At 41.5% G+C, this 8114-nt stretch overlaps 1 pseudogene; it reads right to left on the bottom strand.

Moving 5' to 3' along the window:
* Positions 1-7148: 7148 nt before the first annotated feature.
* On the bottom strand, positions 7149-7266 carry LOC124790890 (annotated as a pseudogene).
* Between the last annotated feature and the right edge of the window lie 848 nt (positions 7267-8114).

Raw genomic sequence — 8114 nt, 5'->3', positions numbered from 1 at the left:
AATTGATTTATTCTTTTGCTCCTTCAGAGCTGGCGACCGTAGTTATAAGTATTTTCAGGAGGATTCGACGGTAAGTCTGCTGCTCTCGTCGTGCTGATAGGATTATCCACTGCTGCTAGCAGTGGTGATTGGATACATAAGATCACTACCAAGTTAAGTGGGTCAGATAGGTAGTGTTACCGTGTAAACTGTAGGGCACTGTAGGCCGTGGATCGAACCCGTTCAATCATCACAGCTCTTTGGGAAATAGTCTGGTTAGGAGTGTGCTAATCATTAGGTAAATACAGGCGAGTAACGGTCAAAATGTACACGCAAGTGAATTTAGCAAGGTCCCTGTAGCACATGGTTAATGTGGTGCAATGGCGAGGGTAGGAGTGGAGTAAAAGTGAACTGAGCTTGTGGCAGCTGTGCTGTATTCAAATATTAACAACGTGAATTCACTACTACCTCTTACCATTAGGACTGAGCTATTTACGGTTAAAATACGTAGCAGTAAGCGCAAAGGCGTGACAGCTACAAGTCCGTATTGGTTTTATACATACGGAATTAGGAAGCGGGCCATTCCGTCAGTGGAAGGGGTTAAAACAACCAAGTCAGTTGAGAACATACCCCGTTTACTGATGGAAAGATTCGGCGGTTCGGTCGCAAACTGTAATCGTTATTAATGGTTGCCAATGGTGTGTACTTGTGTGAACTTATATTGGCTACCAAGCCTATCTTCTGAATGCTTATTTTCTCTTGTCAGGCAGCGTATGTGTGCCTAAGGTATAGTCTACCATCTTGTTTTTACATACCAAAGTGTGGTGTACATAGATTATTGAGAAGCTCCTCCTTAGTTCCCGACGTTGCGACAACAGGTTGGCCGAGAACTATATATGATTTAACTGTGAATGTTTGCGTGTGATGTGTCTAGTAAAATGTTTCTTTTCTTTTTCTTTCATTTCGCATGAGGATGATCCTCGCAAGTGATACAGTGGTATTGCACTGGCGCAGCAATCGGCGATGCGGTTCACTAATCACAAGAGCACCGACGGTCTGCGACAACGAGAACATTGCCTTACCATTGTCATCATCCTCTGTGCGCAGTATTATAAAACTGAAATTTGAAAGAAATTTATGTAAATGTACCAATTTATAAAAAGTTTTGAGCTTGTAATGAATAACCGTTGTATTTCTGAGCATCGTTGATGAATTAAATAAAAATTAGTTTCTACAGTGAATGATATAACTCTTTTGGCAAGTACCTTTTCGAGATTGATGTCTGAAATACTCCTCTGTGATACAGGCGAGGGGGAGATTAAGTCTCTAATTAAATCACTGAAGACTAAGGACTCTCATGGATATTATGGAGTGCCTAGCAGAGTATTAAAGTATTGTGCTGCACGTGTTAGTCCTGTACTAAGCATATTTGTAATTTTTCCTTTAGGAGTGGTCAATTTCCTGAACGATTAAGGTACTCAGTAGTGAAGCCGCTTTATAAAAAGGGGGAAAGGCATAATGTAGACAATTTTAGACCTATATCTATGCCATTAGTGTTTGCTAAAGTGACTGAAAAAGGCTGTGTATCTACGGATAATTGATCATATTAAATCACACGATTTGCTATCAGACGTACAGTTCGGCTTTAGAAGTCGTTTAACAACTGAAAATGCTATATTCTCTTTTCTCTGTGACGTACTGAATGGGTTAAGCAAAACGTTTAGGAAGCTAGGCATATTTTTTGATTTAACTAAGGCTTTTGATTGTGTTGATCACAAAATATTGGTCCAGAAGTTGGAGCATTGAGGAATACAGGGAACAGCTCCTAACTGGTTCACCCCTTACTTTAGTAACAGACAACACAAGTCACTATTCACAGTGTTGAGAGTGGCTGTGATGTGTGATCTGAGTGGGGTACAGTCAAATGGGGGTGCCCCAGGGATCACTGCTAGGGGCACTCCTGTTCCTTATTTATATAAATGATATGCCCTCTAGTATTATGGGCAATTCTAAAATATTTCTATTTGCTGATGACACTATCTCGGTTGTAAAATATGTTGTGTGCAACATTGGCTCGGTTTCAAATAGTGCAGTTCATAAACTAATGCTAAATCACAGTAAGACTGTTTTTACAGTTTCTAACACACAATTAAAAAAAACTGACGTTTTAATTTCACAAAATGGGCATATTATTAGTGAAACGGAACAGTTCAAATTACTAAGTGTTCAGATAGATAGTAAACTATCGTGGAAAGCCTACGTACAGCATCTTGTTCAAATGCTGCCATTTTTACTATTCGAACAGTATCAGAAGTGAGTGGTCGTTCGCCACGAAAAGTAGTCTACTTTCTACATCTACATCTACATGGATACTCTGCAAATCACATTTAAGTGCCTGGCAGAGGGTTCATCGAACCACCTTCACAATTCTGTTATTCCAATCTCGTATAGCGCGCGGAAAGAATGAACCCCTATATCTTTCCGTAAGAGCCCTGATTTCCCTTATTTTATCGTGGTGATCATTCCTCCCTAAGTAGGTCGGTGTCAAAAAAATATTTTCGCATTCGGAGGAGAAAGTTGGCGATTAGAATTTCGTGAGAATATTCCATCGCAACGAAAAGCGCCTTCCTTTTAATGATTTCCAGCCCAAATCCTATATCATTCCTGTGACACTCTCTCCCATATGTCGCGATAATACAAAACGTGCTGCCTTTCTTTGAACTTTTTCGATGTACTCCTTCAGTCCTATCTGGTAAGGATCCCACACCACGCAGCAGTATTCTAAAAGAGGACGGACAAGCGTATTGTAGGCAGTCTCCTTAGTAGACCTGTTACATTTTCTAAGTGTCCTTCCAATAAAACTAAGCCTTTGGTTAGCCTTCCCCACAATATTTTCTATGTGTTCTTTCCTATTTAAGTTGTTAGTAATTGTAATACCTAGGTATTAAGTTGAATTTATGGCATTTAGATTAGAGTGAGTTATCATGTAACAGAAGTTTAACGAGTTCCTTTTAGCACTCGTGTGGATGACCTCACACTTTTCGTTATTTATGGTCAACGGCCACTTTTCGCACCATTCAGATATTTTTTCTAAATCGTTTTGCAGTTTGTTTTGATCTTCTGTTGACCTTAATAGTCGATAAACGACAGCGTCATCTGCAAACAGCCAAAGACGGCTGCTCAGATTGTCTCCCAAACCGTTTACATAGATAAGAAATGGTAAAGGGCTTACAACACTACCTTTGGGAACGCCTGAATTCACTTTTGTTTTACTCGATGACTTTCCGTCAATTAGAACAAACTGTGACCTCTCTGACAGGAAATCGGAAATCCAGTCACATAACTGAGACGATATTCCATAAGCACGCAATTCCACTATGAGCCGCTTATGTGGTACAGTGTCTAAAGCCTTCCGGGAATCCAGGAATACGGAATCGATCTGAAATCCCTTGTCAGTAGGTCTCAGCATTTCATGTGAATAAAGAGCTAGTTGTGTTTCACAGGAACGATGTTTTCTAAACCAATATTGACTGTGTGTCAATAAACCATTGCCTTCGAGGTAATTAATAATGTTCTAAAATCCTGCTGCATATCGACGTTAACGATATGCGCCTGTAATTTAGTGGATTACTCGTACTACCTTTCTTGAATATTGGTGTGACCTGTGCAATTTTCCAGTCTTTGGGTACGGATCTATCGTCGAGCGAACGTTTATATATGACTGTTATGTATGGAGCTAATGCTTCAGCATACTCGGAAAGGAACCTAATTGGTACACAGTCTGGGCCAGAAGACATGCTTTTATTAGGTGATTTGAGTTTCTTCACCACTACGAATATATTTGCTTCTACGTTACTCATGTTGGCAGCTGTTCTCGATTCGAATTCTGGAATATTTACTTCGTCTTCTTTTGTGAAGGCATCTCGGAAGGCTGTGTTCAGTAACTCTGCTTTGGCAGCACTGTCTTCGATAGTATCTCCATTGTTGTCGCGCAGAGAAGGCATTGATTGTTTCTTGCCGCTAACATACTTCACATACGACCAGAATCTCTTTGATTTTCTGCCGGGTTTCGAGACAAAGGTTCGTTGTGAAAACTGTTACAGGCGTCTGGCACTGAACTCCGCGCTTAATTTCGATATTCTGTAAAGGATCGCCAATCTTTAGGATTTTGGGTCTGTTTGAATTTGGCATGTTTGTTTCGTTGTTTGTGCAACAGTGTTCTAACCCGTTTTGTGTACCAGGGAGGATCAGCTCCGTCGTTTGTTAGTTTATTTGGTATAAAACTCTCAATTGCTACCGATACTATTTCTCTGAATCTAAGCAACATATGGTCTACACTTATATTATTAATTTGGAATGAGTGGCGATTGTCTCTCAGGAAGGCGTCATGTGAATTTTTATCTGCTTTTCTGAATAGGTATATTTTTCGCTTATTTTTCGATGATTTGGGGATTACAATATTCAGTCCCGCTACAACAACCCTGTGTTCACTAATACATATATCGGGTTTGATGCTCGTTATTAACTGAGGATTATTTGTTGCTAAGAGGTCAAGTGTGTTTTCACAACCGTTTACTATTCGCGTGGGCTCATGAACTAACTGCTCGAAATAATTTTCAGAGAATGTGTGTAGCACAATTTCAGATGATATTTTATGCGTACCTACGGAATTAAATATGTAGTTTTGCCAACATATCGAGGGTAAATTAAAGTCACCACCAACTATTATCGTATGAGACGGGCACGTGTTTGAAATCAAACTCAAGTTTTCTTTGAACCTTTCAGCAACTGTATCATGTGAACTGGGATGTCGGTAAAAGGATCCAATTATTATTTTACTCCGGTTGCCAACAAAGACCTCTGCCCATACTAACTACTTCAATTTCGCGACAAGTTAAACTACTTCTGACAGCAACAAACACGCCACCGCCAACCGTGTTTAGCCTATCTTTTCGGAACACCATTAGGTTGTTCGCAGAAATTTCGGCTGGGCTTATCTCCGGCTTCAGCCAGTTTTCAGTACCTATAACTATTTGAGCATCAGAGCTTTCTATTAGCGCTTGGAGCTCTGGTACTTTCCAAACACAGCTGCGACAATTTGCAACTGTTATACCAATGGTTCCTGTATCTACGTTCTTCCTGCGTTCAGCCTGAACCCTTTGCGACTGAAGCCCTTCTTGTGTTTTCCCGAGACCCTCTAACCTAAATAACCGTCCAGTCCACCCCACACACCCCCTGCCACCCGTGTAGCCGCCTCCTGCGTATAGTGGACCCCTGACGTATTCAGTGAAACCCAAAGCCCAACCACCCTTTGGCCCAGATCGAGGAATCTGCTGCCTACATGGTCGCAGAGCCGTCTGAGCCTCTGATTCAGACCCTCCACTGGGCTCTGCACCAGAGGTCCGCAATCGGCCTTGACGACTATGCTGCAAATGCTCAGCTCTGCTTTCATCTTGCAAGCAAGACTGACAGCCTTTACCACTTTTGTTCGCCGCTAGAAACTATACAGAATCTCTTCTGATCCAAAGTGACACACATCATTGGTACCCTGTGCTCTTCATGGCATCGGGGAGGACGCTTTCCACACCTGGAATGACTCCACCCGGTATACACAAGGAGTGCACACCTAAAGTAAATAAACTGTTAGTTCTGTAGAAGAGAGTAGTAATAGTACCGTGTACAGTTGAAAATTGTACATCTAGCAGAAACTTTTTTAAGAAACCTGGAAATTTACTTACTTCGCGACGGTTTATTGATTAATGATTTTTGTTTATAGATAATAAAAATCAGTTTTAACCTAACTGTGATCTTCACAATGACTATATAAGACCAGTACTAATTTTCATGTGGACTTTGCCTCCATGACAAAGATTTGGAACGCTGGTAAAATATTCAACGACCTACTGTTCAACATAAAGTAAGAAATTGGCAACCCCGACAATTTCAATTGAGAACATACCTCATCAGCCACTCCTGCAAATTATCTGAACATCTAGCGTCATGGAATGAAAAGTTCTGTTAGCTGTTGTGCTAACAGGACTGTTGGTAGCACTTCCGAGTTAACGATTGACTCCTTCCACAGAGTTCATGCGACATTTTACGACCACCATCCATAGTGCAGGTCGGTCGCTGTCCATAGTTATGCGAGGTATGTCTGGCCTTATTTTAGCTGTAGTTGTTCCTTCGCGTTTCTGCTTCACAACCACATTACCGTATGACGACTTGCGCAGCTTTACATTGTATAACGTCCCTCTGTTATCACTGTGCGCTTGAGAGGTCGGTTTTAAATTTTTCCTTGTCATGCTATTAGACTTAGTGCCTCGCTGGTCTACATTTCTCTTATTTGGTTGACAATGTTTTTCAGACTAGTGCTCCACGATTCTGACAGTTTATCTGTGATCTTTAGACTCAAATTAAAATCCAAAGATGTAACGTCGTACAGCGTGAAAATTCTTACTTCGGAACCATTAAGTGTACGAGTATGTGAATTTTTAAAAATTTTACCGTTCTATAGCGTTTATCAGTCATCCTTCTTGATATTTCTTTCTGTTTCGTTACGTAAAAAGATTGACAAACTCTTGAGAATCTCTTTCATTTGCTGCCCGCTCACAGATGATAGACACTCACAGCACAATAATCAGCGATATAGCGTCCTCTGTCCACACTTCTCGTCAACAGGTTTATTCCCAACAGCTTTTAGCTGGTGCAATGTATTCCTTTATATGCAGCACTTCGGAACTCAGAAGTGATTCCTACCGCGGAGTTCAGGCCATTTTTTTACAATATGTACACATACCAGAGATTACCAGCAGAATAATTATTTTTATCTCCTAAAAAGCTGCGAAAACTCCAAAGACTATACAACAACTAAATGCCAACGTTTGTGATCATTTTCTTCGTAATAGGCTGAAATCGATTTTCACGGTATCCCCTTTGAAACTACCACTGAATCTAGGCTAATAAGAAAATAGCTCCGACTCCGTCCGAATAGGCCTTGGTAGGCCGCCGTGTCATCTTCAGCCCATAGGCATCACTGGATGCGGATATGGAGGGGCATGTGGTCAGCACACTGGTCCTCCCGGCCGTATGAAATTTTACGAGACCGGAGCCGCTACTTCTCAAGCAAGTAACTCCTCAGTTGGCCTCACAAGGGCTGAGTGCAGCCAGCTTGCCAACAGCGCTAGGAAGACCGGATGGTCACCCATCTAACTGCTTGCCCAGCCCGACAGCGCTTAACATCGATGATCTGACGGGAACCGGTGTTACCACTGCGGCAAGGCCGTTGTCAGTCAGAAAATAAAGTCAAATATATATCCTACTCGCCGCCGTCGCTTTGCCCTCCATCTTCAGAAGTTGGCTCCTCTCAGTCGACGTTCTCGCACTAGTTTTTTTATTCAAATATCGTAGGAAACCTAGTAGAGACACTAGTGAGCCGAAGTCGTTACTCCTGACAGATCACTTATTCCTTATATTCGAGGAGTTATATTCTTTCAGCATATAAAGTTCTATGGGAAGACTATCTTCGTCCGCTTAACCACTTAATGTGAGGTGTCACTTTACTCTCCCAAAATAAAAATTTGCTTTTTCACCAAACGGGACTATTTTGCAAACCTGTCTCATTAAAAAAAATTTCTGAACAGTGACTCACCGCTTAAGCATCAGAAACTTCCTTCAGATCGAACCCATAACCAAGATGCCGCACGATCCCGCCATATATCAATAATTGACATCTTCACTGAGGTGACAAAGGTCATGGAATAACTTCATGCACATACTGTATACAAATGGCGGTAGCATCGCGTACCCAAGTTATAAAAGGGCAGTGCATTGGCGGAGCTGTCTTATCAACTCAAATGATTCATGTGATTTCCGATAAATGTATGGCGTATGGCCACACGACGGGAACTAACAGAATTTGAACGCGGATTATTAGTTGGAGCTAGACGCATGGGATATTCCATTTATGAAATCGTTAGAGAGTGAATATTCCGAGATCTACAGTGTCAAGAGTGTGCTGAGAATACCAGATTTCAGCTATTGCCTCTCACCACGGGCAACGTGAAGGCCAACGACCTTCACTTAACGACCGGGACCAGCTACGTTTGCTTGGAGTTGTTCAGTACTATGAGACAAGC

This window comes from Schistocerca piceifrons, chromosome 3 (assembly GCF_021461385.2).
Source record: "Schistocerca piceifrons isolate TAMUIC-IGC-003096 chromosome 3, iqSchPice1.1, whole genome shotgun sequence".
NCBI lineage: Eukaryota > Metazoa > Arthropoda > Insecta > Orthoptera > Acrididae > Schistocerca > Schistocerca piceifrons.
This window is presented reverse-complemented; position numbering and strand designations above follow the sequence as displayed.